The sequence below is a fragment of the Henckelia pumila genome, chromosome 3 (genome assembly GCF_033568475.1).
Source record: "Henckelia pumila isolate YLH828 chromosome 3, ASM3356847v2, whole genome shotgun sequence".
Lineage (NCBI taxonomy): Eukaryota > Viridiplantae > Streptophyta > Magnoliopsida > Lamiales > Gesneriaceae > Henckelia > Henckelia pumila.
Window position 1 is genome coordinate 172,590,902 of NC_133122.1, and position 24,165 is coordinate 172,615,066.

The window sequence follows — 24,165 nt, forward strand, 5'->3', positions numbered from 1 at the left end:
TTTGCCGTGGTTAAAGGAAATTTTTTTTTTTTGTAGTGTACATTACAATTTTTCCAGAATAGAACAAGCATTAATTACATGTCTAAATCATTTTCAGATTTAATCGCGCCAACACAATTTAAAACCATTTAAAACGTCATCGCTGCTGATAAATATATGGTTCCAATACTTTTGATGAGCAACTGAAGTACAAAAGACACTACAAGAAAAGTAGTTTTCCGCAGCACGATATCAATGGCGCACACTAAAAGCACGCCGTTAATAATAATATTAATGGCGTGCTCTTTAATGTGTGCTATTTTTTATTGGAGATTATAATAACCACGGCGTGCAAAAAAAAAAAGTCGCTGTAAGAAAAAGTTTCAACAGCGTGCTTTAAGTACGCTGTTAAAATTAATATCTGCAGCGATGACTGCACGCTGTAAATTGTACTCCTACACTAAAAATGCTTATCAAAATTATTTATTTATTCAAAAAATAATAATAATAAAAGCAGGGAGCCAAATCCCAAATCTAATAGCGCCCCTTTCTTTTTTCCCCATCTCCAAACCCAAATCCTCATTCGCGTTCTTGATTTCATTTCACTCATGTTAAATGTTTAAAAATTGGCTAGGGCTTAAGATACCTTCTCGTTTTCTCTCTCAGACTCAACAGCCAATTCAATCGACAATCCAACAAATCTTCACTCGCTTCTTCACGGGCCACGCCACGCCGTGACGGACCGACGGAAACACTGTGAGTTGTAAGTTACGAATACACACTGTAAGTTTGAACCAGTGAGCCCTCTTTCTTTCTCGACTCTGTTGTGATGCTATCTCTCCAGTCTCGATCTATTTCAGCCTTGCTTTTTTATGTTAGGCAGGTAGGTATATTAAATAAATGCGGTGGGGCCCACATTTATTTAATAAATCATCACATCCCACATCGGAAAACTGGAAAATGAAATGGAGGAACCTATTATAAATAGACATTAATTCCTTCGATTTAAATATCCCATTCTTCTCTTCTTTTGTATTAACAAAGAGAGAAGAAGAAAATAAAAAGAGAGAAAAAAAGTGAGTTTTTTTTTTCGGAGATCTCTTGTGAGTTAGAGAATTTTCTCGGTAATACTCGGGGTTTGGGTTGGTGAGAGATATAGTGTTTTGTATACACTTGTAATATTTCTCCGGTTATAAATATTGCAGCAGCTCCGTGAACGTAGCCTATATTGGGTGAACCACGTAAATCTTGGTGTTCTTGTTGATTGTTTTATTCCGCAATTATTATTAACGTCATGATCACTCCGGCATAATCCATAACAACTGGTATCAAAGCACTTACGGTGTCCGGGAGCCTTGGTGAAAAATTTCTTAACATTCTGAGTATGCTCTGTGGTTGCAGCTTTGTCTGATCTTCCACATCAGAAAAGATTTTTTTGAAATTTTATTAAGGCAGTAGAAGCGATGGCCGGAAGTGACGGATCGGGACCGGGAATCAATAAGTTCGATGGTACAGATTTCACGTTCTGGCGGTTACAGATTAAAGATTATCTATACAGCAAGAAGCTACATCAACCTCTTTCCGGGGTGAAGCCAGAAAAGATGGAGGATGATGAGTGGGAGCTTCTTGACCGACAAGTGTTAGGGGTAATACGATTGACCCTAACAAAGAACGTGGTGCACAACGTGGCGGAGGCAAAAACCACGGAGGAGATGATGTCCATTTTGTCGGATATGTACGAGAAGCCATCAGCAAATAATAAAGTATTCCTCATGAAAAAGTTATTCAACTTGAAGATGGAGGAAGGTGCTTCGGTGGCGGCACACATCAATGAATTCAACACGATTGTTTCCCAGCTAACATCGGTTGAAATCAAATTTGATGATGAGATTCGTGCACTTATTCTTTTGGCGTCTTTACCAAATGTTTGGGAGCCGATGCGGGCAGCGGTTAGCAATTCTGCTGGAAAAGAAAAGTTACAATTTAATGATGTCAGAGATCGAATCCTTGATGAAGAAGTTCGCAGAATGGATTCGGGAGAAGCAACATCATCGAGATCTGCCCTAAATCTTGAAAACAGAAGTAGGGGCAGGAGTAGCGAAAAAAGTTCTAACCGATGGCGTGGCAGATCCAAATCAAGGAGTGGAAAAGACAAAAATATATTTGATAAGAAATTGAAGTGCTGGAGCTGTGGTGAAACTGGTCACATGAAAAAGAACTGCAGGTCACCCAAGAATAATGCAAATGTTGTTACTGAGGATGTAGTGACCCTGCATGGTATCACATACTAACTGGCAACTAATAGCATGCATTAAACTTAATACAGCCAAATAACTTAACAGAGTAAAACGTGCGGAAACATAACCATAATTTACATATCAGCTTAGTAACATAATCCAGGCTTAAATCTGTAGTGACACAACTATATCGAAAACTTAAAAGTAAACATTATACAACTATATCAAATCCTGCTGTATAATAAACTCCTCAAGGCTCCTGCTCTCTAGTCCTGCCTTGAACTACCAGCTCCGTCCATCCTGCGACCTGCCCCATGGAATAGGGTGTCCAAGATAAAAACTAGGACGTGAGCGCTAACACCCAGTACATAAACATGAGTACACGTATAAATATGATGCATGCAACATAATTACTGGTAAAGGGTCATCTGAAAAGTCATGCTCAGTACCCGTGCCACATGAGTGCTGCCACCGCACGGATCAACCTCTGGTTGCAACCACACTCGTCTAGTACACCAGAGTAGACAGACATAAATGCCTCCGCCGTCGCGGTACTCTCAGTGACAGACTATTGATTATAGAGCTGAGCGGCTCTATAGTCAGGTATAACAAGGTATAGGCTCAACGTGTATATGCACATGACATATGAGTATAGAAAACGGTAAATCATACATCATGCCATATAATAATGCCAAATAAATGCAACATATAAACATGTATACTCGCTGGAAATCTCAGTCAATGTGTACGTACCTCTAGGCTAGTTCAAGTATAGTAGGATCCTAGGTTCCAAGCCTATATTCAAAAGTTCACCGTATCACTACATAAATTCTATAAGCCTTAACTAAGCTAATAAGTACTCCCAAAACTTAAATAGATTCCCGGACCATACCTTCGTCCGTAGATAGCCCTTTGGAGTCGCTAGTCCCGGATGACTATAACCACTCCTCGGTTATTCCAGAACCTCTATTATAACCGATAGGGCCTTCAAGTGTATAACTCACACTATATAACTGAACACTCGGAATACTTGATTTATATCTAATTTCTCGTCCGAATGGCCCTATTTATAGGCAAAATATGCCGGAGTTCGGAGCCTCCGAACTGGGGTTCGGGCCCTCCGAACCTGCATGCCCGACACTTGTCGAAAATCGCAGATTAGTCATCTAGCATTGCTGTCTGGGGGAGTTCGGAGCCTCCTAAGTGCTGGGTTCGGATCCTCCGAACCCAGGTTTGGATGGCCCGAACTTGGTTTTTGAGTTCGGATGGTCCGAACTCATTTCGGTGCCTCCGAACTGTCCGAGACCCCCGAGACCCTTCCTACCATTTTCGGACGTTCTGGAGCTGATTTTCCACTTATTTTTACCAAATAAGAACTCCTTAATCATGTTTTGCCACATTTAAAATTATATGCCATATCATAGCATGGAAAGTGGAACTTGGCTATCACCCTTATATGCAGCGATCCCTCTGGTAATTTTGAAGTCCAATTATGCCCTGGAATTGGTTAATTACTAACCCTTAATCATGTTTAACAAATCATTATCTTAAAATAGAATCTGGGTTACTACATTCTCCCCACCTTTAGATATTTCGTCCGCGAAATAAAATCTAAAGACAAATCAAGATAATAATATGAAACATCAAACCATGTTTTATTATAACAACTGTAATTAAAACTACATGGTAATCAAAAATACAAAGCAAACAACTCAAGATATTCTGCTTGCATACGACTCTCAGTTTTCCAAGTTGCTTCTTCAACACCTCGGCGCTGCCACTGTACCATCACAAGTGGTATAGTCTTGTTCCGAAGAACTTTCTCTTTTCTGTCTAAGATACGGATTGATCGTTCAACAAAAGACAGATCTGGCTCTAGCTGAATATCAGTAGACTGAATCACATAAGATTCATCAGCTATATACTGTCGAAGTAACGACACATGAAAAACATTATGTATAATGGAAAGATTTGGTGGTAACGCCAAACGATATGCAACATCTCCGATCTTTTCCAGTATCTGGAAAGGTCCAATAAAACGAGGAGACAACTTGCCTTTCACGCCGAATCTCATCACCTTCCTGAAAGGTGATACTCGTAGAAACACATATTCACCAGGCTCAAACTGAAGTGGCCTGCGACGAATATTAGCATAACTGGCTTGTCTATCTTGAGCAACTTTGATCCTATGTTTGATCAAATCTACCTTGTCTACAATCTGCTGCACCAATTCAGGACCCTCGACTTGTCGTTCCCCGACTTCATCCCAGAATAACGGAGTATGACACCATCGACCGTACAATGCCTCGAAAGGTGCCATATCAATACTACGATGATAACTGTTATTGTAGGCAAATTCGATCAAAGGTAACTGATCCTGCCAAGATAAGCCATAGTCCATGACAGAAGAACGTAGCATATCCTCCAATGTACGAATCGTCCGCTCTGACTGTCCGTCAGTCTCCGGATGATATGCAGTGCTAAACTCAGAGTGGTACCCAACGCCTCCTGAAAACTACCCCAAAAACGTGAGGTAAATCGCGGGTCTCTATCACTGACTATGCTAACTGGAATCCCATGCAATCGCACTATCTCCTGGATGTATAAACGTGCCATGCGATTATAAGAATACTCCCGGTTATAAGGAATAAAGTGTGCTGATTTTATCAAACAGTCAACAACGACCCAGATAGCATCACACTGACGTGAAGTCATAGGTAAGTGGGTAACAAAATCCATAGTTACGTGCTCCCACTTCCATTTGGGAGTCTCAAGATTCTGCAATAATCCACCTGGTCGTCGGTGTTCAGCCTTGACCTGTTGACAAACCAAACATCGAGAAACAAATTGATACATACTACGCTTCATCCCCTTCCACCAGAATCTAGTTCGCAAGTCCTTATACATTTTCATGCTTCCAGGATGAACTGATAATCGACTCTTGTGAGCTTGAGATAGAATATCATTCCTGAGCTCCACAACATTAGGTACAACCACTCGATTAGATAAGTACAATAAACCATCTGCCTGAAAATGAAATCCAGATGTATTAACTCCATTGGCTAAACGTGCCAAACGCTGAGTCTTAACATCAGATATCTGAGCATCTCTGATCCGAGAATACAATGTTGGCTCAGACAAAATAGTATACAACCGAATCCCATTTCTCCCTTTCTTGTGCTTGAGCGTAAAACTCAATGAACAACACTCTTGAATCATATGAGATACTTCACTAGTCTGAAGTGCAGAAAGTCTCACCTGCCGACTCAAGGCATCAGCAGTAAGATTAACAGAACCTGGATGATATTTGATTTCACAATCATAATCCTTCAGAAGATCCATCCAGCGTCTCTGTCGCATATTCAACTCCGCCTGAGTGAATAAATACTTCAAACTCTTGTGATCCGTGAATATCTCAAATTTCTCGCCATAAAGATAATGGCTCCAGATCTTGAGTGCAAATACAATGACAGCTAACTCGAGATCATGTACTGGATAATTACTCTCATGTGTCTTCAACTGTCGATAAGCATAGGCAATAACATGTCCATGCTGTGTCAGAACACATCCTAACCCCTGACCAGAGGCATCAGTATAGACAACATAACCTCCTGATCCAGAAGGTAGAGCTAGCATAGGTGCAGTAGTAAGACGTCCACGCAGCTCGTGAAATGACTCCTCACAATCCGTGGACCATATGAAGGTAACATATTTCCGTGTAAGCTGTGTCAAAGGTCTGGCCAACTGTGCAAAATTCTCGATGAACCGACGGTAATATCCAGCTAGACCCAAGAAACTACGAATCTCAGCAACCGTCGTCGGGCGAGACCAGTTTAGCACTGCCTCTATCTTACTAGGATCAACAGATATCCCTTCATTAGAAATCACATGACCAAAAAACACTACCCGATCAAGCCAGAATTCACACTTGCTTAATTTCGCATACAACTGCTTATCTCGTAACGTCTGTAAAACAATCCTCAAATGCTGTGCATGCTCATCCTTGTCATGAGAATAGACAAGAATATTATCAATGAAGACGATGACAAATCTATCCAGATATTCTTGAAATACCTGATTCATCAGATTCATAAAGACTGCCGGTGCATTCGTCAAACCGAATGGCATCACCAGAAATTCATAATGCCCGTATCTGGTCCTGAAAGCAGTCGTAGAAATATCTGAGTCTCGTACCCGCATCTGGTGGTATCCAGATCTCAGATCTATCTTGGAGTAAATAGAAGTACCCTGTAATTGATCGAACAGATCATCAATCCGTGGCAAAGGATACTTATTCTTGATGGTGACACAATTCAACTGCCTGTAGTCAATACATAATCGCATCGATCCATCCTTCTTCTTGACGAACAAAACAGGTGCTCCCCACGGAGAAACACTCGGACGAATATATCCCTTATCAAGCAGATCCTGTAACTGCTGTTTCAATTCCCTCATCTCTGATGGTGCTAAACGATAAGGCGCTCGGGATATAGGCGTAGTTCCTGGTACTAAATCAATACCAAATTCAACTTCTCGCACCGGAGGAAAACCAGGAATCTCATCAGGGAATACATCAGGAAACTCACTGACTACCGGTAACTGATCAATATCCGTACTACTCATGGACATATCAACTGCATAGATAAGGTAGCCCTCCCCACCTGACTCCAAGACATGACATGCCTTCAGAGCCGAAACAAGTGGCATCGGAGGTCGCGCACCCTCACCATAAAAATACCAGCTATCACCCTTAGCAGGATAAAACTGTACCAGACGCTGATAACAATCCACAGTAGCGTGATACAAAGTCAGTATATCTATTCCCAAAATACAATCAAAATCTGCCATCGCTAATATCACCAGATTAGCTGACAATACATTACCCTCAAACTCTAGAAAACAACCCATTACCAGACGCTTAGTTACTATCTCCTGCTCTAGCGGAGTAGATACAACTAAATCCATATCTAATGATACATAAGGTAATCTATGTCTCTTAACAAAGAGACTAGAAATAAAGGAATGCGATGCTCCAGTATCAATTAAAACAAGTGCAGGAATACCACATAACAAAAAAATACCTGCCAACATGCGATCGCTCCCCTCAGTAGCCTGTTCTTGAGACAGAGCAAATACCTGCCCTTGAGTCTGGGGACGGTAACCAGAAGAACTCTGTGGTGCTGGCTGCTGTCGTGAAAAAGTAGAAGCCTGAGATCCAACCTGTGATCCCGATCCACCAGCAGAACCCATGCGCTGAGGACAATCTCTCCGCGGATGTCCCCGCTGACCACAAATATAACAAGCACCAGTAGCTCTCCGACATGAAGCTGCATGATGCTTCCCTCCACAGTGACTACAAAACTCCTCCTTCTTCTTCTTTTTCCCAAAACGGAACATACCTCGTGAACCACGAGATCCAGATGAAGTAGTAGGAGTATAAGAAGACGTAGGTCCAGATTGCACAACAGATTGAGCTCTAGGCTCAAATGATCCACTAAGCTGTGCTGGCATCAACAACTATGCACGCCTGTTGCTGGTCTCCACAAGATGACAACGGTTTACCAAAGTCTCATAAGATACTGGGTCATCACAGACAACAACCTGTGAGTTGATATCTTGGTTCAGGCCTTGTAAAAAGAGATCATACTTCGATGCATCACTCTCATTAATATGAGGATTGAAAGGTAGCAGATCAAGAAATCGTTGCTGATATTGATCAATAGTCATTGATCCTTGTCTCAGAGTAAGCAACTCCATCGATCGTGCTTGGCGAACAGCTGGAGGAAAATACAGTTTCTGGAACTGCTGACAGAAATCTCCCCAAGTCACCTGTCCTCTCTCAGTACGTGCCTGAGCAGCTTTGGGATCCCACCAAAAACGTGCTCGATCCTCTAGAACAAATTCTAGAACTTCCAATTTCTGATCCTCAGTACAATCGAAAGCACGAAAAGTACTCTCGAGTTTAGACATCCAACTTCTTGCTTGTTCAGGATTCTCGCCTCCCACCAAAAGTTTCGGTCCTACTTGCATGAATTTATTGATAGAGTAGTGACGTTTACCCTCATGATGACGATGTTGATCATCATGATGGCGGTGATGACGATGATGATGACCACCTCCCTGGCCAACACTACCGTGACTCTCGTCAGCCATATCCTGAAAAGAATTGCACATTAAAATCCCAAATGCGCAAGAATTACTAATTATAAATCCCAAGTACTAATCCCAAAATCTAAGCATGCTCTGATACCAAAAATGTAGTGACCCTGCATGGTATCTGTAGTAACCCAGATTCCATTTTAAGATAATAATATGTTAAACATGATTAAGGGTTGGTAATTAATAAATTTCGGAGTGTTATTGGACTTCGGAAGAGAATATGGGCTTTTGACTTTGGGCCGGATCGGAAGCTCCGAACCCAGATCGAAAGTTCCGATCCTAGCCACTTCGGAAGCTCATCGGAAGCACAGAGATCGGAAGCTCTGATCCTGGAACGGAAGTTCCGATCTCCAGCTGCCAGCAATGTTCGATGACTCAGCCGCGAGTTTTGACAAGTGTTGAATGTAGAGCAGATCGGAAGCTCCGATCGCCCGATCGGAAGTTCCGATCCCGACGTGTCACACATGCATGCAATGAGCTGGATCGGAAGCTCCGATCCCAAAATCGGAAGTTCCGATCCTGGCCGGGAATTGTGCCTATAAATAGGGCTCGTTCGATTTCATTTTGAAATACGAATTCCCGAGTTTCCTTCTACAGTTATATAGTGTGAGATATACACTTGAGGGCCCTATCGGTTATAATAGAGGTTCTGGAATAACCAAGGTGTGGTTATAGTCATCCGGGACTAGCGACTTCAAAGGGCTAACTACGGACGAAGGTATGGTCCGGGAATCTATTTAAATTTTGGGAGTACTTATTAGCTTAGTTAAGGCTTATAAAATTTATGTAGTGATACGGTGAACTTTTGAATATAGGCTTGGAACCTAGGATCCTACTTTACTTGAACTAGCCTAGAGGTACGTACACATTGACTGAGATTGCCAGCGAGTATACATGTCTATATGTTGCATTTACTTGGCATTATTATATGGCATGATATATGATTTACTGCTTTATATATTCATATGTCATGTGCATATACACGTTGAGCCTATACCTTGTTATACTTGACTATAGAGCCGCTCAGCTCTATACTCGATAGTCTGTCACTGAGAGTACTGCGACGGCGGGGGCATTTATGTCTGTCTACTCTGGTGTACTAGACGAGTGTGGTTGCACCCAGAGGTTGATCCTTGCGGTGGCAGCACTCATGTGGCGCCGGTTCTGAGCATGATTTTTCAGATGACCCTGTACCAGTCATCATGTTGCATGCATTATATACATATGTTTACTCATGTCTATGTACTGGGCATTAGCGCTCACGTCCTAGTTGTTATCTTGGACACCCTATTCCATGGGGCAGGTCGCAGGATGGACGGAGCTGGTAGTTCAAGGCAGGACTAGGGAGCAGGAGCCTTGAGGATTTTATTATACAGCAGGATCTGATATAGCTGTATAATGTTTACTGTTTAAGATTTCGATTTGGTTGTATCACTACATATTTAAGCCTGGATTATGTAACTAAGCTGATATGTAAATTATGGTTTTGTTTTCGTACATTTTACTCTGTTAAGTATTTTTCTGTATTAAAATTAATGCATGCTATTAGTTGCCAGTTAGTAGATGATTCCATGCAGGGTCACTACATTTTTGGTATCAAAGCATGCTTAGATTTTGGGATTAGTACTTGGGATTTAGAATTAGTTTTGTGTAATTCTTGCGCATTTGGGATTTTAATGTGCAAATCTTTTCAGGATATGGCTGACGAGAGTCGCGGTAGTGTTGGCCAGGGAGGTGGTCATCATCATCGTCGCCATCATCATCATGATGATCATCATCGTCATCATGAGGGTAGACGTCGCTACTCTATCAATAAGTTCATGCAAGTAGGACCGAAACCCTTGGTGGGAGGCGAGAATCCTGAACAGGCGAGGAGTTGGATGTCTAAACTCGAGAGTACTTTTCGTGCTTTCGATTGTATTGAGGATCAGAAATTGGAAGTTCTAGAATTCGTTCTAGAGGATCGAGAACGTTTTTGGTGGGATGCCAAAGCTGCTCAGGCACGTACTGAGAGAGGACAGGTGACTTGGGGGGATTTCTGTCGGGAGTTCCAGAAATTGTATTTTCCTCTGGCTGTTCGCCAAGCACGATCGATGGAGTTGCTTACTCTGAGGCAATGATCAATGACTATTGATCAATATCAGCAACGATTTCTTGATCTGCTACCTTTCAGTCCTCATATCAATGAGAGTGATGCATCGAAGTATGATATCTTTCTACAAGGTTTGAACCAAGATATCTACTCTCAGGTTGTCGTCTGTGATGACCCGGTATATTTTGAGACTTTAGTGAACCGTTGCCGTCTTGTGGAGACTAGCAACAGGCGGGCACAGTTGATGATGCCAGCACAGCCTAGTGGATCTTTTGAGCCTCGAGCTCAATCTGTTGTGCAATCTGGACCTAAATCTTCTTCTACTCCTACTACTTAATCTGGATCTCGTGGTTCACGAGGTATGTTCCGTTTTGGGAAGAAGAAGAAGAATAAGGAGAAATTTTGTAGCCATTGTGGAGGGAAGCATCCTGCAGCTTCATGTCGGAGAGCTACTGGTGCTTGTTATATTTGCGGTCAGCAGGGACATCTGCGGAGAGATTGTCCTCAGCGCATGGGTTCTGCTAGTGGATCGGGATCACAGGTTGGATCTCAGGCTTCTAATGTTCCACGTCAGCAGCCAGCACCACAGAGTTCTTCTGGTTATCGTCCCCAGACTCAAGGGCAGGTGTTTGCTCTATCTCAAGAGCAGGCTACAGAGGGAAGCGATCGCATGTTGGCAGGTACCTTTCTGTTATGTGGTATTCCTGCACTTGTATTAATTGATACTGGAGCATCGCATTCCTTTATTTCTAGTCACTTTGTTAAGAGACATAGATTACCTTATGTATCATTAGATATGGATTTAGTTGTATCTACTCCGTTGGATCAAGAGATAGTAACTAAGCGTCTAGTGATGGGTTGCCTTCTGGAGTTTGAGGGTAATGTGTTAATAGCTAATTTGATGATATTAGCGATGACAGATTTTGACTGTATCTTGGGAATAGATATGCTGACTTTGTATCATGCTACTGTGGATTGTTATCAGCGTCTGGTACAGTTTCATCCGGATGAGGGTGATAGCTGGTATTTTTATGGTGAGGGTGCGCGACCTCCGATGCCACTTGTTTCGGCTCTGAAGGCATGTCATGTCTTGGAGTCAGGTGGGGAGGGCTACCTCATCTATGCAGTTGATATGTCCACGAGTAGTACGGGTATTGATCAGTTACCGGTTGTCAGCGAGTTTCCTGACGTATTCCCTAATGAGATTCCTGGTTTTCCTCCGGTTCGAGAAGTTGAATTTGGTATTGACCTAGTACCAGGAAATTTGCCTATATCCCGAGCACCTTATCGTCTGGCACCGTCAGAGATGAGGGAATTGAAACAGCAGTTACAGGATCTGCTTGATAAGGGATATATTCGTCCGAGTGTTTCTCCGTGGGGAGCATCTGTTTTATTTGTCAAGAAGAAGGATGGATCGATGCGATTATGTATTGATTATAGGCAGTTGAATCGTGTCACCATCAAGAATAAGTATCCTTTGCCACGGATTGATGATCTGTTCGATCAATTACAGGGTACTTCTGTTTAATCGAAGATAGATCTGAGATCTAGATACCATCAGATGCGGGTACGAGACTCAGATATATCTACGACTACTTTCAGAACCAGATATGGGCATTATGATTTTCTGGTAATGCCATTCGGTTTGACGAATGCACCGGCAGTCTTTATGAATCTGATGAATCAGATATTTCGAGAGTATCTGGATAGATTTGTCATCCTCTTCATTGATGATATTCTTGTCTATTCTCATGACAAGGATGAACATGCACAACATCTGAGGATTGTGTTGCAGACGTTACGAGATAAGCAGCTGTATGCGAAATTGAGCAAGTGTGAATTCTGGCTTGATCGGGTAGTGTTTCTCGGTCATGTGATTTCTAATCAAGGGATATCTGTTGATCCTAATAAGATAGAGGCAGTGCTGAACTGGTCTCGTCCGACGACGGTTACTGAGATTCGTAGTTTCTTGGGTCTAGCTGGATATTACCGTCGGTTCATCGAGAATTTTGCACAGTTGGCAAGACCTTTGACACAGCTTACACAGAAAGATGTTGCCTTCATATGGTCCTAGGATTGTGAGGAGTCATTTCACGAGCTGCGTGGACGTCTTACTACTGCACCTGTGCTAGCTCTACCTTCTGAATCAGGAGGTTATGTTGTCTATACTGATGCCTCTGGTCAGGGGTTAGGATGTGTTTTGACACAGTATGGACATGTTATTGCCTATGCTTCTCGACAGTTGAAGACGCATGAGAATAATTATCCAGTGCATGATCTCGAGTTAGCCGCCATTGTATTTGCACTCAGGATCTGGAGGCATTATCTTTATGGCGAGAAATTTGAGATATTCACAGATCACAAGAGTTTGAAGTATTTATTCACTCAGGCGGAGTTGAATATGCGACAGAGATGCTGGATGGATCTCCTGAAGGATTATGATTGTGAAATCAAACATCATCCAGGTTCTGTTAATCTTACTGCTGATGCCTTAAGTTGGCAGGTGAGATTTTCTGCACTTCAGACTAGTGAAGTATCTCATATGATTCAAGAGTGCTGTTCATTGAGTTTTACGCTCAAGCACAAGAAAGAGAGGAATGAGATTCTTTTGTATACTATTCTATCTGAGCCAGCATTGTATTCTCGGATCAGAGATGCTCAGATATCTGATGTTAAGACTCAGCGTTTGGCACGTCTGGCCAATGGAGTTAATACATCTGGATTCCATTTTCAGGCAGATGGTTTATTGTGCCTATCTAATCGAGTGGTTGTACCTAATGATGCGGAGCTCAAAAATGATATTCTATCTCAAGCTCACAGAAGTCGATTATCAGTTCATCCTGGTAGCATGAAAATGTATAAGGACTTGAGAACTAGATTCTGGTGGAAAGGGATGAAGAGGAGTGTGTATTAATTTGTTTCTAGATGTTTGGTTTGTCAACAGGTCAAGGCTGAACATCGACGACCAGGTGGATTACTGCAGAATCTTGAGATTTCCGAATGGAAGTGGGAGCATGTGACTATGGACTTTGTTACCCATTTACCTATGACGTCATGACAGTGTGATGCTATCTGGGTCGTTGTTGATCGTTTGACGAAATCAGCACACTTTATTCCTTATAACCGGGAGTATTCTTATGATCGCATGAAACGTTTATACATCCAAGAGATAGTGCGATTACATGGGATTCCAGTGAGCATAGTCAGTGATAGAGACCCGCGATTTACCTCACGTTTTTGGGGTAGTTTTCAGGAGGCGTTGGGTACCACTCTGAGTTTGAGCACTGTATATCATCCGAAGACTGACGGGCAGTCAGAACGGACGATTCGTACGCTGGAGGATATGCTACATTCTTCTGTCATGGATTTTGGCTTATCTTGGCAGGATCAGTTACCTTTGATCGAATTTGCCTACAATAACAGTTATCATCGTAGTATTGATATGGCACCTTTCGAGGCATTGTACGGTCGACGGTGTCGTACTCCGTTATTCTGGGATGAAGTCGGGGAACGACAAGTCGAGGGTCCTGAATTGGTGCAGCAGATTGTAGACAAGGTAGATTTGATCAAGCATAGGATCAAAGTTTCTCAAGATAGACAAGTCAGTTATGCTAATATTCGCCGCAGACCACTTTAGTTTGAGTCTGGTGAATATGTGTTTCTTCGAGTATCACCTTTCAGGAAGGTGATGAGATTCGGCGTGAAAGACAAGTTGTCTCCTCGATTCATTGGGCCTTTCCAGATACTGGAAAAGATCGGAGATGTTGCATATCGTTTGACTTTACCGCCAAATCTTTCCAGTATACATAATGTTTTTCATGTGTCGTTGCTTCGACAGTATATAGCTGATGAATCTCATGTGATTCAGTCTACTGATATTCAGCTAGAGCCAGATCTGTCTTTTGTTGAACGACCAATCCGTATTCTAGATAGGAAGGAGAAAGTTCTTCGGAACAAGACTATACCACTGATGATGGTACAGTGGCAGCACCGAGGCGTTGAAGAAGCAACTTGGGAAACTGAAAGTCGTATGCAAGCGGAATATCCTGAGTTGTTTGCTTTGTACTTTTGATTTACCATGTAAGATGTAATTACAGTTGTTGTAATAAAACATGGTTTGATGTTTCATATTATTATCTTTATTTTGTCTTTAGATGTTATTTCGCGGACGAAATATCTAAAGATGGGGAGAATGTAGTAACCCAGATTCCATTTTAATATAATAATATGTTAAACATGATTAAGAGTTGGTAATTAATCAATTTCGGAGTGTTATTGGACTTCGGAAGAGAATATGGGATTTTGACTTTGGGCCGGATCGAAAGATCCGAACCCAGATCGGAAGTTCCGATCCTAGCCACTTCGGAAGCTCATCGGAAGCACAGAGATCGGAAGCTCCGATCCTGGAACGGAATTTCCGATCTCCAGCTGCCAGCAATGTTCGATGACTCAGCCGCGAGTTTTGACAAGTGTTGAATGTAGAGCAGATCGGAAGCTCCGATCGCCCGATCGGAAGTTTCGATCCCGACGTGTCACACATGCATGCAATGAGCTGGATCGGAAGCTCCAATCCCGAAATCGGAAGTTCCGATCCTGGCCGGGAATTGTGCCTATAAATAGGGCTCGTTCGATTTCATTTTGAAATACGAATTCCCGAGTTTCCTTCTACAGTTATATAGTGTGAGATATACACTTGAGGGCCCTATCGGTTATAATAGAGGTTCTGGAATAACCAAGGTGTGGTTATAGTCATCCGGGACTAGCGACTTCAAAGGGCTAACTACGGACGAAGGTATGGTCCGGGAATCTATTTAAGTTTTGGGAGTACTTATTAGCTTAGTTAAGGCTTATAGAATTTATGTAGTGATACGGTAAACTTTTGAATATAGGCTTGGAACCTAGGATCCTACTTTACTTGAACTAGCCTAGAGGTACGTACACATTGACTGAGATTGCCAGCGAGTATACATGTCTATATGTGGCATTTACTTGGCATTATTATATGGCATGATATATGATTTACTGCTTTATATATTCATATGTCATGTAAATATACACGTTGAGCCTATACCTTGTTATACCTGACTATAGAGCCGCTCAGCTCTATACTCGATAGTCTGTCACTGAGAGTACCGCGACGGCGGGAGCATTTATGTCTGTCTACTCTGGTGTACTAGACGAGTGTGGTTGCACCCAGAGGTTGATCCGTGCGGTGGCAGCACTCATGTGGCGCCGGTTCTGAGCATGATTTTTCAGATGACCCTGTACCAGTCATCATGTTGCATGCATTATATACATATGTTTACTCATGTCTATGTACTGGGCGTTAGCGCTCACGTCCTAGTTGTTATCTTGGGCACCCTATTCCATGGGGCAGGTCACAGGATGGACGGAGCTGGTAGTTCAAGGCAGGACTAGGGAGTAGGAGCCTTGAGGATTTTATTATACGGCAGGATCTGATATAGCTGTATAATGTTTACTGTTTAAGATTTCGATTTGGTTGTATCACTACAGATTTAAGCCTGGATTATGTTACTAAGCTGATATGTAAATTATGGTTTTGTTTCCGTACATTTTACTCTGTTAAGTATTTTTCTGTATTAAAATTAATGCATGATATTAGTTGCCAGTTAGTAGGTGATTCCATGCAGGGTCACTACAGTATCACCTACTAACTGGCAACTAATAGCATGCATTAAACTTAATACAGCCAAATAACTTAACAGAGTAAAACGTGCGGAAACATAACCATAATTTACATATCAGCTTAGTAACATAATCCAGGTTTAAATCTGTAGTGACACAACTATATCGAAAACTTAAAAGTAAACATTATACAGCCATATCGAATCCTGCTGTATAATAAACTCCTCAAGGCTCCTGCTCTCTAGTCCTGCCTTGAACTACCCGCTCCGTCCATCCTGCGACCTGCCCCATGGAATAGGGTGTCCAAGATAACAACTAGGACGTGAGCGCTAACGCCCAGTACATAAACATGAGTACACGTATAAATATGATGCATGCAACATGATGACTGGTAAAGGGTCATCTGAAAAGTCATGTTCAGTACCGGTGCCACATGTGTGCTGCCACCGCACGGATCAACCTCTGGGTGCAACCACACTTGTCTAGTACACTAGAGTAGACAGACATAAATGCCCCCGCCGTCGCGGTACTCTCAGTGACAGACTATCGAGTATAGAGCTGAGCGGCTCTATAGTCAGGTATAACAAGGTATAGGCTCAACGTGTATATGCACATGACATATGAGTATAGAAAACGGTAAATCATACATCATGCCATATAATAATGCCAAATAAATGCAACATATAAACATGTATACTTGATGGCAATCTCTGTCAATGTGTACGTACCTCTAGGCTAGTTCAAGTATAGTAGGATCCTAGGTTCCAAGCCTATATTCAAAAGTTCACCATATTACTACATAAATTCTATAAGCCTTAACTAAGCTAATAAGTACTCCCAAAACTTAAATAGATTTCCCGACCATACCTTCGTTCGTAGATAGCCCTTTGGAGTCGCTAGTCCCGAATGACTATAACCACTTCTTGGTTATTCCAGAACCTCTATTATAACCGATAGGGCCCTCAAGTGTATAACTCACACTATATAACTGAACACTCGGAATACTTGATTTATATCTAATTTCTCGTCTGAATGGCCCTATTTATAGGCAAAATATGCCGGAGTTCGGAGCCTCCGAACTGGGGTTCGGGCCCTCCGAACCTGCATGCCCGACACTTGTCGAAAATCGCGGATTAGTCATCTAGCATTGCTGTTTGGGGGAGTTCGGAGCCTCCGAACTGGCTGAGTTCGGAGCCTCCTAAGTGCTGGGTTCGGATCCTCCGAACCCAGGTTCGGATGGTCCGAACTTGGTCTTTGAGTTCGGATGGTCCGAACTCATTTCGGTGCCTCCGAACTGTCCGAGACCCCCGGGACCCTTCCTACCATTTTCGGACGTTCCGAAGCTGATTTTCCACTTATTTTTACCAAATAAGGACTCCTTAATCATGTTTTTCCACATTTAAAATTATATGCCATATCATAGCATGAAAAGTGGAACTTGGCTATAACCCTTATATGCAGCGATCCCTCTGGTAATTCTGAAGTTCAATTATGCCCTGGAATTGATTAATTACTAACCCTTAATCATGTTTAACATATCATTATCTTAAAATGGAATCTGGGTTACTAAAGAGGATGTACATGATGCCTTAGTACTATCCATGGAAAGCCCGATTGATTCATGGGTTATGGATTCGGGAGCTTCATTTCATACCACCGGTGATCGTGAGGTATTCAGTAATTACATTGCTGGTAATTACAGAAAAGTTTTCTTGGCTGGTGGAAAACCTCTGAAAATAGCTGGTATGGGTGATATCAGTTTGAAAATGTCAAATGGATCTATCTGGAAGCTCAACAAAGTGAGGCATGTACCAAAGTTTACCCGAAATCTGATCTCAGTGGGACAGCTTGATGACGAAGGTCATAAAGTGACCTTTGGTGATGGCTCTTGGAAAGTGAGCAAAGGAGCCATGATTGTTGCTCGAGGAATAAAAACTGGAACCCTCTACATGACTTTCAGTTGCAGAGAAATGTTAGCAGCTGTGGATGCTGGAGCTAACTCAAGTCTATGGCATTGTAGACTTGGACATATGAGTGAAAAGGGAATGAAGATGCTGATATCAAAAGGGAAGCTACCAGAGTTAAAAACCGTCGAACACAAACTGTGTGAAAGTTGTGTTCTTGGAAAGCAGAAAAGAGTGAGCTTTTCGAAAGGCGGTAGAGAACCAAAAGCAGCAAAGTTGGAGTTGGTTCATACTGACGTATGGGGGCCATCTCCTATGACATCCCTTGGAGGCTTACGATATTATGTCACATTTATCGATGATTCGGGCAGGAAGTTTTGGGTTTATTTTTTGAAAAATAAATCTGATGTTTATGAAACCTTTAAGAGGTGGAAATTCATGGTGGAGAATGAGACCAACTTGAAGGTGAAGTGTTTACGGTCTGATAACGGAGGAGAATATGAAGATTTTGAGTTCAAGAAGTATTGTGCACAGAACGGGAACAAGATGGAGAAAACCATTCCTAGTACTCCTCAACAGAATGGTATAGCTGAGAGGATGAACAGGACCCTGAATGAGCGAGCCAGGAGCATGAGATTGCACGCTGGACTACCGAAATCATTCTGGGCTGATGCAGTTAACACTGCAGCGTATCTGATCAACAGAGGACCTTCGGTACCACTAGATTGCGGAATACCAGAGGAGGTCTGGAGCAGCAAAGGAGTAAACCTTTCGTTCTTGAAAGTGTTTGGTTGTCTCTCATATGTTCACATCGATTCAGCCAGCAGAACGAAACTTGATCCGAAATCAAAGAAGTGTTTCTTTATTGGTTATGGAGAAAAAGAATTTGGTTATCAGTTCTGGGATGACCAAAATCTAAAGATCATTCGGAGCAGAGATGTCATTTTCAATGAGCAAGTTTTGTACAAGGACAAATAAGACATTCCAGCTGGAGATAAATGTTCTGAAGTCAAGAAGACAGATGAAGTACCATTGATGGATATTCCTATGAATGAGTCGGATGATAGTAACCAGGAAGAAAAAACTGCACAAGAAGTTGATCCACAAACTTCGGTGATTGAACTCAGGAGATCGTCAAGAACAATCAGACCACCTCAGAAATACTCCCCTGCACTTCACTATATTTTACTGACTGATAAAGGTGAACCTGAGACCTTTGAAGAAGCGATGCAAAATGATGATTCAACCAAGTGGGAGTTAGCCATAGAAGATGAGATGGATTCACTGTCATCCAATCAGACGTGGAAGTTGAAGAAACTTCCGGAAGGCAAGAAGGCATTACACAACAAGTGGGTGTACCGGATCAAAGAAGAAGTTGATGGCAGCAAACGGTACAAGGCAAGACTTGTTGTAAAAGGTTTTCAACAGCGGGAAGGCGTTGATTACACCGAGATTTTCTCTCCAGTGGTGAAGCAGACTACTATCAAAACTGTACTTGGATTAGTGGCGAATGAAAACTTACATCTGGAGCAGTTGGATGTAAAGACGGCGTTTCTTCATGGTGACTTGGATGAAGAAATTTATATGAAACAGCCACAGGGATTCGAAGTACGAGGGAAAGAGAAAATGGTATGCAAACTTCAGAAGAGCTTGTACTGTCTCAAACAAGCTCCAAGACAGTGGTACAAGAAGTTTGACGGATTCATGAATAACAACGGTTTCCTGAGGTGCCAGGCGGATCACTGTTGTTATGTGAAGGAGATTGATGGTTCATATATCATTCTACTGCTATATGTGGATGACATGTTAATAGCAGGAGCGTGTCTGGAAGAGATTGATAAGCTCAAGAGAGAGTTATCAAAAGAATTTGATATGAAGGATTTGGGAGCTGCAAAACAAATTCTTGGTATGAGGATCTTGAGAGATAGGGTGAATGGAGTCTTGAAGCTATCTCAGGCAGAGTACGTGAAAAATGTGCTTAGCAGATTCAACATGGATGAAGCTAAACCGGTGAGTACTCATTTGGCTAGTCATTTCAAACTAACCAAAGCCCAATCACCATCGACGGCGCAGGAGCATGCTTATATGAATAAGGTTCCTTATGCATCTGCTGTCGAAAGCCTCATGTATGCAATGGTGTGCACCAGACCAGACATAACACATGCAGTGGGAGTTGTGAGCAGGTTTATGAGCAATCCGGGAAAACAAAACTGGGAAGAAGTGAAGTGGATTCTCAGATATTTGAAAGGTACTATCAATTCATCTCTGTGCTTCAGAAGGACTAATCAGGACTTACAAGGATATGTAGATGCCGACATGGGTGGTGACCTAGACGACAGGAAGAGTACTACTGGATATGTGTTCACATTAGGTGGTACGGCAGTAAGTTGGGTATCCAAGTTGCAAAAGATTGTTGCACTTTCGAATACTGAAGCTGAGTATGTTGCAGTGACAGAAGCTAGCTAGGAGATGATCTGGTTGAGATCATTCCTTGAGGAGTTGGGTCAGAATCTTGATGATAGCACATTACACTGTGACAGTCAGAGTGCTATTAATTTGGCAAAGAATACTGTTTATCATGCTAGGACGAAGCATATACAGGTACGGTACCATTTCATCAGATCAGTTTTGGAGGATGGAATCTTGATGCTTGAGAAGATTTCTGGAAGCAAAAATCCAGCTGATATGTTCACGAAGGTAGTGACCACTGACAAACTGAAGTTATGTTCAACTTCAGTTGAACTGCAAGTATAAGAGAGGAGGCATGAGCTGCTTTGACTGTGTGAAGCCATGATTGAAATCAAGTCTTCAAGTGGGAGAATTGTTAGACAGGAAGGTATATTAAATAAATGCGATGGGGCCCACATTTATTTAATAAATCATCCCATCCCACATCGAAAAACTGGAAAATGAAACGGAGGAACCTATTATAAATAAACCTTAATTCCAGAAAATAAAAAGAGAGAAAAAAAAGTGAGTTTTTTTTTTCGGAGATCTCTTGTGAGTTAGAGAATTTTTTCGATAATACTCAGGGTTTGGGTTGGTGAGAGATATAGTGTTTTGTATACACTTGTAATATTTCTCCGGTTATAAATATTGCAGCAGCTCCGTGGACGTAGCCTGGTGAACCACGTAAATCTTGGTGTTCTTGTTGATTGTTTTATTCCACAATTATTATTATCGTCATGATCACTCCGGCATAATCCATAAAATTTTATGCTTTTCTTATTTGTATTTGAGTGTTGCTATGCAATAAATTTTTTGAAAATATATATGTATCCATATTTGCAATTTGTAGTACTCTAGTCTCAGTCCAAAAATAACTGAGAGACTGAGGCAGTGGGTGGGTTGGGAATTGGAATAGAATTTTCTCAAGGGATGTCCGATAGAATTTTTAAAAGGGATTTTAATTTTTTTTGTTGAGAAAATAGGTTCTATCGTCGCCTACCCGAGAATCATAAGCTCAGTTTTCCACCGGTTAACCTCTACTATGCATTCAGGACATGATTTTACTTCAATTTCATCATGTTTAGTCAATTTTCCGATGTTGCAGGCTTATTATTTTGTCGTCATCTCGCTGCTATCAGTCAGTCAATTTGCTGAACATGGTACACTCGTCATCTTAATCCTCATTTTTTAATAAAGCTTCAACGTGTCTCATCATTCATCTATCCTCGGGATTTTTATGTTGTAAGCATTTGTTCTTCAACAAGTACTGTGCGATATAGAGTACTTAATAAATTATTTATTTATAAATACGATTTTCTGTTTTCACATTTTTCCAATATAAAGTACTTAATAAACTCTTATGGATTTTTTGTGTTTTATTTTGTGATCAAAACCATTCAGTAGAAAAATGAAAAACAAAAAATGACCGACGAAGTGTTCGGAATTTATGGCAATTTATATTTTTTTCTGGATCATTTCATATTTTCTGACTTGTTATATTTAATGCAAAATTGGTGGAGATGACTCCTAGTTTCTTGAACACACCGCTTACTATTATGTGAAAAATTAGTAAGTTGTATAAGGTTACATTGACTTGTTCAATAGAACTAGAGTTCGAGATTGGTTTTGGGATCAAAGTATGTATGAGTATGAGGGATAAGGGATAGTTAAACAATTGTCACTTATGCTTGACCAAGTTTTCACTAGTTCTCTTTTAAAATCCTCTTTCATTAGACGTCAAAGCTACATTTTAATCCTCAAAAGGGGGATTGGAGGGTTGGATGGTTTCTTGGAACTTTCAGAATTTGTAGATCAATTATGTTTATTTTATATAGATGGCTTGAGCATCATGTGTTTCTCATGCCATTTGGTGGCTTTGAAAGTGATGTGAAGCCCGTTCAAACTCGAGGCCTCATAATATTTTCATTCCCTAATATCATATCGTCAAACTTTAGTGGTTATTGATTTTATTTTACTATGCTATGTTCAGACATGCATCATGACAAGTACATCTGCTAGCTTGGAGCAAATTTTACCATGGATGTTTTATCATAAAGTTATTGGTGTGTCAAATTTCCTTCTTTTTGTCAAAGGGAGAGCTGCATCTTCTCATGTATCAAATGTTCTTGAATGTTCACGTGAGTTTGTAATCAATGTGGTTGCTTTCTTTTTGTCACCTCTTCTCGTTCAATGCCTCAGATTTGTTGGATCTCAATTACCTTATCTAAAATGAATTGATAGTATAATAATCATAGGATATTGTGCTTTTTAGACATAAGATACCTTAATGAGTATACTTTCACTGACTATGGGATCCCGCAGTGACTTAAATGTCATATGTTGCACATTACTGCTTTTCGCATAGTTCTGCTATGCCATAGTTAGAGTAAATTTCAACGTAGTCTCAATTAAATACCTTTATAAGCATGACTTTGTTTAATGTACAAGATAACATGTGAGAGAAGAACCTGAGCAGTGAATGATATTTTCACACCGTCATCATTCCCACACAGATTTCCAATGCTGTAACTATTACTTGGCTCTGTTTTTCAAAACGTAAATTGTCTTGCCTTTTTCATTATAGAGGATGCTCATTAATTATTTATTGATTTATTTTTGCATGTTGATATCTAGATTAATTAAAATCTCATGCAACTCCCGGAGATTATTATTATTATTATTATTATTATTATTATTATTATTATGATGATTTTTCAGACTGACAAACTTGTTAATATGTTTTTGTGTTCGTGATGAATATTTTAGAATGACTAAATTTGCTGAAATAATGAGGATATATTTCGTTCTGCACTCGCACGATGATCCGGGATGTAAGCTTACTGTGTTGAAGTGTACATGATCGATCAAAGCATCAATGTAATATCATCATTAGTGTGGTCGGTTAGAAAGTTGCAACAGCTCCGGGCAGGTTAGATTTCTATCTTGTTTTTGTTATCTTTTTGAGCTTTTCTATAAACTTTTTATGGCTTAGTTGGTCGTTTGTATTCTTATGGGGGAATAAAGTTAATATCTTATATATGTTGAATCTTGTTTTTAAAATTTCAAATTTTGTGCAATAAAATATTTTTGGAAATTAATACTAACACGTCTTTTGTTTCTAACCATTTTTTTATATTTCTATTTTTTTTTATATATTTCTATATTTAAGGATTGAAGAGGTCACAAGGAAAAAATGGACAAATCTATTTGGCAGGGAAGGGAAGCTCGAGGTAAAGTACGCGAATTAGGCTTTGGAGTTACACTATTGAAAGCTGAAGCTTCTGTGTGATTGTAGCTAGTTTGTCAGAGATTTCGATGTTGGTATATGATGAACAAAAAAGTGAGTTTTATTAATTTGCATGGTGATTAGAGTTAAAACTTGCACTCAATTTTTTGTAAAGATATGATTTTTTTTGTTTTCATGAATGAAGTTAGAATATTTTGTTTAGTTCTTCATTTTAATTTATCTGTTTAGTTGGTTGAAGTTTCTGTTGCCTTGGAATCATTTAAGGCTATCATCGACCAACATGTGTGATGTCAATATCTTTTTTTGTTGTGTGATGTCAATATCTTTTTCCGCGGCGTGCACATATGTGCTGTCAATAATATTTTTTACGACGTGCTTTGCCAGCTGTCGATATGCATTCCCGCGGCGTGCTTTTGCATGCTGTTGATGTGGGTTTTCGCGGCAAGCTTTGCA

The 24,165-nt window shown here is 40.9% G+C and overlaps 1 long non-coding RNA gene across 1 annotated transcript; it reads left to right on the top strand.

Annotated features, from left to right (window-relative positions):
- Positions 1-580: 580 nt before the first annotated feature.
- On the top strand, positions 581-23,659 carry LOC140893064 (uncharacterized). The gene is made up of 4 exons (XR_012152998.1): positions 581-742; positions 21,571-21,625; positions 23,232-23,394; positions 23,635-23,659. It is a non-coding gene; the product is annotated as an uncharacterized lncRNA (long non-coding RNA).
- Positions 23,660-24,165: the final 506 nt, after the last annotated feature.